Below are 12,180 nucleotides of genomic sequence, written 5' to 3'. Positions count from 1 at the left end.
TAACTCGCATTTTCACAACAGCTAAGAATATTATCGTTTTACTTCATCACTTCGATACTTTTTTCGAAGATAGTTGCTAATACAAGAAAAGCAATTCAAAATTTAAGTAAAGTTCAGCTACATGAATATCCAACAACATTTACAATATTGGAGTGAATGAATATATAAAAATTGTTGTTTCAGTTGAAAGTAAAGGGGTGCTGTAGTAACAAGGACGAGATTTGCAACTTCTTCACCCAAGGTCGCCACAGGGACACGGACTGCTTCTACCTTCAACAGATATTCTCCAAGATTCCCAAGCAGCTGCTCTGGGAAATCGCTAACCTTGTGTGCCTGTTTCGTCAAGATGCCACTAACCTCAAGCATGTGCACGACGACTATGTGGGTGGAGACTTGAGCTACAACGAATTTTCGAAAATCTGCGCGTCTTTGGATTTGTGACGATCGACATGACGAGGAAATTGAACGACGGAAAATACAGAAACAAAATCAGCGACTTCACGAACGTTGAAACTTTACATAAAATAAAATAATATGCCAACGATTACGAAACGCAAACTCGCAGACGACAACCTGAAGCTGCTCGACTACCCTGCGAAACGGTTCAAGGGGTGGAAATCCGAGAATCGTGGAATTTACGAAGACATAAACCGCCAGGACCAATATATCATGGATGATATCAGCGGACTCGGCAAAGAAATCAGAGATATCACAAAGCAAAACAAAGACGTGATCAACGAGCTCGCGCCGCTCACTGCTCGAAATTATGCCCTACCCACAACGATAACCAGCAATCACACTACTTCGTTCGAACTTACATCGCCACCGAATCGTCAGGCCTTAGGCAGCACCTCTTCGGACAAGCTAGTCGAGTTGGGTCCATTGGAAAGGGATTACCTAAGTACCGGGAAATTCGACAAGGACGAGGTGTTCGGATTGTACCCTACCATGGAACTCAACGAAGGTGTAGTTTGGAAAATTGGAATATCAAAAATCACTTTCGAGGGTGACGACGTGAAAACAATTTGGGCGAGAAGAAAAAGCTGGGCTAGGTATCCGGGCACGGTGGGACTGTGGGAGATCATCACCAAAAAGGAACCCAAAGATTTCACGGACGAGGATTATTACCAAAGTTACACCGAAATTTTGATCATGACGGACGCCATGTACCAAAATAACAACGCCACGAAGAATCGCGTCAAATTCAGCACCGGCGAAAAGTACAAGAAACTCATCAAGCCGATATGGATCCAGGTCAAAACTTGCAGTGGCGTCAAACTCTACAACACTCTGCCTAAGGAGTTTGTGTGGGTGGACAATGTGAGGAAGCTCGTGGACCGTTTGCTGGTCTTCGCAGGCGAAGAGACGACGGCAAAGAGAGAGAGAGAGATTTAGTTTCGCAATTTCAGAATCTTGAGGCTAAAGTAAATGCACTTGCAGATCATCGGAAAAACCATTCATTTACTGAGTCATCATTCTCATATACAGTCAGAGAAAATGAACTTAGAGATAGAAACAATAGGAGAACCTATTATCATAATAGTAATCATAGAGCTAAGAATAGAAATACTTGGCATAACAACCACAATAATAATCTCGACGCACAGTCGTAACGCTCGCATAGGGGGCGATGGCGCAATGGCGGTAACCCTCGACTTCGGCGTTCGCACTTTTCATCTTCATCGCCGCGAACATTGTTGGAGCAAAAACAGGGGCTCGAAGATCCAAATAACCATACTAATCAGGTTGTAAATACAAATCACTCTACTTTTCGTCAGAACAGAAGCAATTTTAAACGAGTAAGACCTACATACGACGGGGACCTAGGTGAAGGGCCTTCGGGGAAAACTCTAACGGTCTCTACTTTTCCTTCTGAAGATTTTATTTACATCAATGTGAAAGTAGATGGGGAAATTCGACAGTTCATCCTGGATAATGGAAGTCAAATTTCTGTAACGGGAGATAAGAATATACCAGTCAATGCCAAGAGATTAAATATAAATACTGCGATTAGAGGGGCTACTAATAGTCAACTGACGGTTAAGGAAATTGTGTTACTACCATTTTCTATACATAACCAAACATTTGTTCATCCATTTAGAATCGTTAAGGATTTTAATCAAGTTACTATATTGGGAAATGATTTCTTGAAGGGACAAAAGGCTAAGTTAGATTTTGAGGAAAATAAGCTTACATTGCATAGATTTGGCACAGCTCCTAGAAACCAAATTAAAAATGAGAATAAGAAAGCTTTCGACGTGTCAATCAAAGTTTCCCATTTGTTACAGCATGTTTTGCAACCAGAATTTGTAGCTGCTAAAATGATAAAAGTGAAACCCAGGACACATTTGTGCATTCCATTGAAATTGGGGAATTCATATGACAAAGATAGGACACTTTTGGAACCAGACCTACCGTTTCAAGAGAAAACTGGACTGATGGTTGCAAGAGCAATTATTAATCCGGATTCGAATCTTATTTGGATCACAAATCCTTTAAATTATAATGTTACAATTAAGAAAGGCACTATTATCGGGAAAGCTGAAACATGGGATAGGCCAATCATGAGTAACAATAATGATGAGAATAAGGAGTAAATTGGTGAACAGGCACAGGTTTTTGCGACGGAAGAGTCAGGAAACGTCAGTGACGCACGGGCGGACCATAGTCGGTTTGATGTGAATCCGAATTTAGAACCCCAGCAAAAGGAGCAATGTTTGGCTCTTTTAATGAAATATCCACATGTTTTTGCGTGGTCAAAGGATGATATAGGTAGAGCCACGAATTATAAACATAGAATTCAACTAAAAGATGACACAGAATTTCACTTAAAATCCCACCCGATTCCAGTTCATCTACGTGATGAAATTAAAGATCAGATCGAGACTTTATTAATGCAAGAGGTTATTTCTCCTACACAATCACCCTTCAACTTTCCAGTTATTCTTGTAAAGAAGGCAAAGGGTGGTTATAGATTATGCCATGATTATCGCAGATTGAATGTATCGTCTGTATTTAACGCTCTGGGTGTGAATAACATCAATGAAATATTATACAATATGGGGGGCAAGAAATACTACTGTACAGCAGACTTGAAGAGCGGATTCTTTAATATCCCTCTCACCGAGGACAGTAAGAAATATACAGCATTTACAATACCAGGAATGTCAAAGTATCAAATGAATGTCGTGCCATAGGGCCACGTCACCACGTCAGTTCACGAAGTGAAATCGTTGCGTTCACCTAGCGTGCTCAAATATGGATCCCAATCACTTTGCCCATTATGTGGATAATTTATTTTGCTTTGAAAATACCTTTGAAGAAATGCTCCTAACTCTGGAGAAAATGTTACAGTGTTTACATTCCGCGGGATTGAAACTTGCAATAGAAAAATGTCACTTCGGCTTCACTGATATTATTGCTTTAGGACATAAAATTTCAAAATTTGGCTATCGGATCAACGACAAAATCATTGATTCTATCAAGAAATATAAGACACGGACAACTGTGAAACAAGTTCGGACATTTCTCGGATTAACATCTTATTTCAGGAAGTTTTTAAAATCATATTCCGAGATGGCACTTCCCTTGCAGAAATTGATCAGGAAAAAGAATAAACTCGTCTGGAATGAAGAACAGCAAACGGCGTTTGAGAGGTTGAAAGAAGCTTTACTTACAGCTCCTGTATTGAAGGCATATGATCTATCCAAAGAAGTAACGGTATATACGGATGCAAGCAGTAAGGCTATTGGCGCCGGTGATTGTACAACCGAATGCGAACGGTGATTTTCAGCCTATTTCCTATTGCAGTAGAGTGTTAAAATACCATGAAACTCGAATTTCAACCATCGAGCAAGAATTGTTGGCAATCATATATGCATTTAAGTCATTCAGATTATTTTTACTGGGCCGACATTTCGAATTATTTACAGACAACCAAGCAATCACATTCATTCGGTCCTCAACGCAACTTTCAAACAAATTATTTAGATGGTACACGTTGATGGCCGAGTTCGATTTTACGCAAATTCACTGTAAAACTACACAAAATATGGCGGATGCTATAAGCAGAGAGACAGAACATGATCCACAGGATGAAGACCAGGAGCTTCGAGAGTCACGTACATTATTATTGTTAGATGAGACAATCGATGTTGCTATACACCAACGAGAGGATTCTTTTTTGGAAAATTCATTAATATTTTGGAAGGAAAAGAAGACGAGGGGGGCAACAACACACCCAACCCCTCCCTGCAGAGGCAAGCTTGCTATTATTATGGAAAATGGACTTCTTTATTGACAACATAAACTGGGAGCTACAACTAAAAGAATATTATGTATACCGAAGTCATTTCGCAACACTGTTTTTGAGACATTGCATAGTTTACCAGCTGGAGGAGCGCATTACGGCTTCACTAAAACATACAAAAATGCACTGGATAGGATTTACTTTCCATTTATGAAGAACCATATTCAGAAAATGGTCAAGGAGTGTGTAATTTGTCAGCTGAATATGCGCATAAAATGAGTGCCATATGGAGAAGTTTTTACGTTCAACTCACAGAAATCATTCCCTAGAATCGCTTTAGATTTTAGCGGACCTTATCCTCCAAGTGGTTTGCTTCGCCATAAATATATACTAAGTGCAATCGATCATGGTACTAGATTTTTAATTGCTCAATCAGTAGCAGATACTTCACGTGAGACAGCAGCTAACTTCCTTTTTGAAAATGTAATTTTGCGCTACGGTTGTCCTTCTCATATAGATACGGATAGAGGTACTTCATTCACAGCTAGTTTATTTAAAGAACTATCGGAGAAATCTGGAATCCATCTGAAATTCGCTCCAGCAGCTAATCACAATTTATTTGGATTTTTGGAACGATCACTTGCTATTTTACAGGGACTTATGAAAAACGTCGTGAACTCAAAACAAACAGACTGGCTTTTATACTGCAATCGGCCGTGTGGTCGTACAATGTTAATTACCAGGAGAATTTGAAGAACAGTCGATTTTTCTTCTTCATTAATTTACGCCTAGATTAGTCTGGGAGAGCGGACTACATTTAACGCCCAGTGTGAATGTAAACAACGAGATGAGATTCAAGATTCTTGAAAAAGCACGAGCAGCAGCTTATGAGAGTCTACAGAAACGCCACCGACAAGCAAAAAGTACTATGATAAACGTCACCAGTCCATTGAATTTACGCCAGGAGAATTGGTTCTAGTATACGATGGCAGTCATCGCGTACACACAGCTAAATGCTTCTCGGGAGTATTTAAAGGACCTGGTAAAATTATAGCAAAAGAAAATCCCAATTATTACAAAGTGGAATATAAGACAAAACGGGGACAGACAGTCATGGAACCAATTTCGGTCCAGAGACTGAAGAAGTACTACACTTCGGAACACGGTAGCGGAGATGAGAATGTAAATTTTGATGATGAGAATGAAGAACGGGAACAGCAGGAGTGAATGAGTGAGAGCATACCTTTTACCCTGAATATAACATCATTTTCACTACTCTAATGCATTAAATAAAGTTATATCTTCCAAATATTTTTCAAAATTATAGAACACTAAAATTATATGAAATATTATTGTTAGACCTTAATAATTACACGGAAGTGTAAAACTAGTTATTACCACACTAAAATCATTAGTTATAACTCGTAGACATCCAGGTTTCATATTTATGAACAACAAGTACAATAACGCGCAATAATAATAATAATTAATATTATTGTATTCACGGATAGTGAACAAAGGGAATGGTGATGAATATATATTGCGCGCAAGGAATCTTCCTCAGGTTTCTGTAAGCCTGCAGAGAACTGATGGAAATAATCTTTTGTGAACTACAAAGGATAAATAGTGTAAGTCAATAATAGACTTTAGTATTTTTTTAATGAATAAAATGTGTTAAGCATATTCTGTAAGGAAAAATGAGAATAAAATTCTCTATGATTTAGCGTGGTTAGTCAAAATAGGGTTTAAACAATTACACATTTTAATATTTCAATTTTAAATTTAAGTAATAATTACATTTACAATTTTAATAACTTAATAAATGACAGAAATATGAGATTATCAGTTTTATAAGGTTTAAACAACGTTAGAATAAAGAGAGCAGTTATAATATTAGCTGATAATGCGTACAGCCAGTAAATTATTCAATAAAACGAGCTACAGATCAATAATGACTAAAATAAGTATTGCGATAATAATAATTATAATATAGATAATAATAAGAACGAAGAGAATAGTGAACATATTGAGTTATTTGATATTTATAAAGCTTAAATAAAATATCTCGCATGGAAATAATATAAATATTAAGATCACTTTTTATAATTATACGCATTTTACATTGAGATTTAATTATTTTGTATATCTCTCTTACATAACTTTACATAAAAGTTAGATTTCAAACCTAATATGAAGATTAATAAGTCAATTAAGAGTATATTAGACATAAGTAGTATTTTACACATACAGCTACGATCATGAGTTATCAGCAACCACTTGTCACATTTTATTAACAATTTAACGACACAGTCATGAGATGAATTACGACAGTCTTGAAGAAGTAAAGTATCTTTCATTGAACGTGTAGACATTACATTGATCCATCTAATTTGGGATACTTCATTCCAAATACGACTCAATTAGTATATTGAATGTTATTTTCAAATTACTTAGAGTACTTCCTATTTTTTTCTTCCGCATGGTAGAAATTTCCCATCTTGTAAAATTCCCATTTAAAATTTCCCTCACATGTATTTCACACTTCTCGAAGCGATATCCAAAGTCTATTTCAAATGCCTTCATGTTAAAATGTCTTTCGTCAGCAAAAGGATAAAGTTCGCCTCGGATCCACCGGAAAATTTTCCTTCCTCTTGAAGAAATATGCAAGTCAGACATTCTATTCGTTTCTTGCGGCAACGATATCTCCCTACATCGGCAGGAGCAAAATTCTCTCGTAACATGAAGTAACCAACACGTTGCAAATTAAACAGCAGATATAAGACATTCCACATTAGCCGGGGAACTGAATAAACTGCCGACAGAGCATTCTCTCAACTCAGACTATCGACTTCAAGGATACAAAACAACATGTAACCTTATGTCCGTTCAGAACGATATTTCTTCATCTGGCAACATTTGGAATATAAATTGCAATTAAGTTTTCATTTTTATGTCATTTAATGTTAGGTGAGAATGCATATAGTTAAACACTACGAATTGTTAATTCTTTTGTTATATACACAATTGTATATTATTTTTCTTTTAATATTCTTAGGCTGATTGCAATATCATTATGGGAGAAAGAGTCAATAATGGACAACGAGATTTCGGATTCTTAGAATATTATCTGATGTATTTCAATTTATGTGGACAAGATTAGCAAGTGCAAAGGAAATTTTACAATTAATCTTTATTAATAACGATATTTTATTAATATTATACAAACAGAAGGACGATTGATGAACACATGATATTTTAGTAATATTTAAAGTATTTCATTCAATTCAATTGTTATTTAAAAATATTTTCAGTCAATTTAAGGATTCACATATTTTCAGAAACCAATTATAATTTAAATTTTGTGTTAGTATACAGTACACACTCATAAAATCTTCAAGAGTATTTACAGCATTCCATTCCATTCATATGTAAAGTTCAATTTGCTTTTAGTAATTATTAGGAGTTATATTTTTTCTCCTCTCAAGATTCTAATTGTATTTGGTGTATACTTAAAAAAAAAACTGGAAAAACCCACAAGTGTCTGTCAAGTAAACCGGAAGTAGACCAGAAGTAAACCGGAAGTGGACCGGAAGTAGACCAGAAGTAAATTTGTGTGGGTGTAAGTGTAGGTGTGGGTGGGTATAGGTGTGCGTAGGTGTTACGTACTTTAACTCGAAAGAAATTATGACACTCGTACCAAGTACGAGGTGAAAAAACACAGATTTGCAATAGTATAAAATCAACAAAACATCATCAAAATAGGTTTTTCCATTGTAGTTAAATTAATAAAAACAATAGCCTCGTACCAAGTATGGCTTTGAATCGGCAAAATTACTGTACTTGTATACTTAAAAAAAACTAGAAAAAGTCACAGGTATCTGTCAAGTAGACCGGAAAGACCAGAAGTAGCCCGGAAGTGGACCGGAAGTAGACCAGAAGTGGACCGGAAGTGGACCAGAAGTAGACCAGAAGTGGACCAGAAGTAAATAAGTGTAGGTGTGGGTATGGGTGTGCGTGGGTGGGTGTGGGTGATATGTAAAAATTGGATGTCATAGGGGAAATTATCTAAATCTTAGAATTTTTATACAATAAAATTGAAAAATAAGCTCTTGCGTAAAACAAATTTTCAGTTTTTTACAATTGGGAAATCAGCTAAAATCATGATTTTCAGTTAAATTACGCTAAGAGAGCTCACTATAAAATTGTTAGATTTTGGGAGGGTGTTTGCTCGACCCCCGTACGTGGTTTGGTTCAAGAAGAAACTTCATTGCTATACGCAGAGACTTTTAAGTTCTGTTAATAAGAATAAAATTATGGTATTTTATTTGAACTCTTTGTGAGAATCAGAATCACTCCAGGATTATTTTATGGACAGATGTTAGTGATTTCATATATCGAACACTATTATATTCTTATTTTCAAATACATAAATTCATGTACGTATATCATTACTCAAGGGCAGTTAATGATACAGTGTATATATTTTGATTAACTTCAAGTTTTCTAATTAAATATTTACTGTGATAGTTGACATATATTATAAATAAAAACGACAGCGATAATTACATGATACACTAAAAATAAGAGACTGTGAAATTTACATCGATAATATGACATATGTGTGCAAGTGTAACTCGGATGAGTGTTACAAACGTTGATGATTTTGTAAATATTGACATCAAAATATTTAATAGTGTTGTGCAGTGTCAGTGTTTATAGGATTGATTACATACTACCTCGTTAGTGTGTTACTCTGCCATAAACCTTTTAACTCGGTCTATACTGATGGACCAATGACCTCATAATTGTGTCATGTAGTGTGTGTTTACATATTTTAGGCATGTACAATCATAACGTCAACGTGTGTGACGTAAGACTCTCAATCATTGCATACATAAGTCAGCATAACAAACTCACATGTCAGTTTTCACCTTTCATACGCTGACAAGTATTGTTTATTTATTTTGTTTATTTATTGTTTATTTTTCTCCATTCCTTTTCCTTTTTCAAGAACAATATTACTCAAATTTCATTTTTTCGGTTATGGTATGTTAATTCAATAATTTTGGACCTATATTTCGTAATAAAAAAAAATATATCCATAGAAAGGATCGATATGGAATACAACTTTAAATATTTCATCTTTAAGTGAAGAGTAAAAGATTTTCATTAGGGGGTAGAGGAGCGTATCGTACCCAAGGTATTTGGTAAGGAGTATAAAGTCTTAGCATAGCAGGAAGGAGAGAAAGGAATGCAGAATAAGCAATTAGGCAAACGTTAGTTGAGTGACTTGGGAGACGGGTATGGAATGAGTGTTGGAATTGTCAGGGAGTGTGATCAGTTGGCTAGAATACGAGAGAGAGAGAGAGAGTAAGGACTGCAGATTGTGAGAGAGAAGCAAACTGGAGAACGATTATTGGACGATGGTGTGTGATTGAATCGATGTCTGACAGGGAGGTCAGACAAGTGACATTTGAGAGGACAAGTGTAGGAACAATCTTCATCTATTTGTAAGGCAAGTGATATCCTTTTCTAAACCAATCCATATCGGTTCAGTCATGGAGAGTATAAAACCCATATCTAACCTAAATTAATTTCTATCGCCATTCCTTTAAATGTAACCTCTTGCATTTATCACATTTAGGCCAAGCGAGTGATAACCATCTGAAAGATGAATGAGGAATAGCTCCATCACCCAATACAATTTTGAGGTTCTTGGTTCGATCCCAAACGCAGCATGGGAATTGCGTTACGATATAAATGTTATATATATATATATATATATATATATATATATATATATATATATATATATATATATATATGAATGGCGTATTGCAGAAAGGGACCTGAGTCACATTTTTGAGGTATCGGAGTTAATTTTTTCATCTCCACTGTGTCTAGCAGCATACTTCAGGGGGGTGCATTGAGGGTTGCAAAATTAACTATTCATTATGTTGAATATTTGAGCCAACAACGGCACATTTCTTTCTTACACTATTAATATTATACGATTTTTCATTGTTTTTCTCAGAATTGTGCAAAAGTGACTCAGGTCCCTTTCTGCAATAAGCCATTCATATATATATATGGGTGAGAGGGGGTGCTCCTCTCTCTCTATCTCTCTCTCTCTCTCTCTGCACGCGCATAGGGGAGCATCTGAAATATCATAACATGGGTTTCATGTTTTATAATGCAAAATTCGCATAAATAGATTTTATTTAGAAGGCTATGGTCATTTTAAAAATATATTTTTTTAAAACCTGTCATAAATGATCGTTCTCATTCTCGTCTCGGTAGTAGTATATGAAAAAGCTTGTGGCTGTTTGTGCCCTCGGGCGATAACTAGTTTGCATGTATTTTCAATTTATTTGCATGTATTTAGAATTTATTTACATAATTTAGAATAAATTTACATATCATTAGAATAATTTACATTTATGTATTTGCATATTTATAATTTTTTATGAATTTTAAATTATTTATTTTATTAAAAATATGTAAATAGGAGGTAATTAGTGTTACTAAATGTTATGCATATGGTTTAATTTTTATTACTGTAAAGTGTGTAATGTATAAAAAGATAATAATTAATGTTTATAATATTGAAAATAAGATTTTATGGTTTATTAAACGCTATGAATGGTGGTAATGGGTAATGATAAAAGTTCAATTACGATTTAGGACGGTCCCGGTATTCGAACCAACGATATGTAACGGTAATAATTACAGAAAACTAAGGAATAATATGGTATGATAGATGTACGGAGTAATAAACCCTTGTAAGATGATGCCCTATACTTTAGTATGAACATTATTTCTAGTGTTCACTTTTGAAGCCTTAGTATTCTGGATGTATTATTAAAGTAGAGGAATCTAACAACTTCGTTGTTCCAGCAGGTAGAAGTTGCATGAAGGTTTACTGCTGATGATGCTAATTTGGTCTTCTTATGTACTACGTATGATGTAGCTTACTTCAGTAATTGGAATTTTGTACTGAAAATAGGATTGGCTGTCTATCTTATTCCTATGTTGTTGAGTTTGTCCATAACCAAGCCATGTTTTAACTCTACATCTACGAGTCAATAACAATTATTCTAAATACTACGAACTTGGACATAATATAGTCAAATACAACACACAAGACGGAAAAATAATTATAAGTAGAACAGCAGACACTCAATATCTCAAAACAATCAGGTAAAAATATTCTACAACAAACTGTCTCATAACATAAAACTGCTAAGTCCCCAAAACATATACACATACAATCAATAAAAAATTACTTGAAAAGAGAAAACTCTCTAGAGTCTCACAGAGTCGGTGGAAAATAACTGCAAAACTTAGAAGCATTCACAGTCAATTGTACTTAATTTGCATACAGTACACATGTAACTCTCATGAAAAGGCTCAAAACAGTCTCCCAGCTCACTTGTCATCTGTACTTGGACAACAAAAACCTGCAACAAATTCTCAGAAATCCTACGTTTCCTACCCTTACTTGAATAGCAAAAAGTGCAATCTTCACACTAAAATATTGAAAAAAGACATATATATGTACGTAAAAGTGTGTACGCATGTGTTATTCTGTGTGTACTCTTAGATAATTTGATAAAAACAGCAATATAATTATAAATCAAAGACTATAACTAATAATATTAATTTGAAAATAAACTGATAGAGAAAGATATAGTAACTACAGTATAAGCTTTTTAACATGTCATAGTAATTAAATTCCTTTGTTAATTACAAAAAAAAGAAGTTAAATACACTTAATGAACGTGGTCCCTTACATTGAAAGAGGAACATAAACTGAGAGTATTTGAAAAAAAGATCCTCAGGAAGATATTTGGGCCTAAAAGGGATGACATTTTCTGATGCAGGAAAGCGATGACTAAGGCTGAATAGTTCAATTACTGTAAAATATTAGT

This window comes from Lepisma saccharinum, unplaced genomic scaffold (assembly GCF_977018435.1).
Source record: "Lepisma saccharinum unplaced genomic scaffold, izLepSacc3.1 HAP1_SCAFFOLD_208, whole genome shotgun sequence".
Classification (NCBI taxonomy): Eukaryota; Metazoa; Arthropoda; class Insecta; order Zygentoma; family Lepismatidae; genus Lepisma; species Lepisma saccharinum.
The sequence above is the reverse complement of the archived record's forward strand: the minus strand, read 5'-3'. Positions refer to the sequence as shown.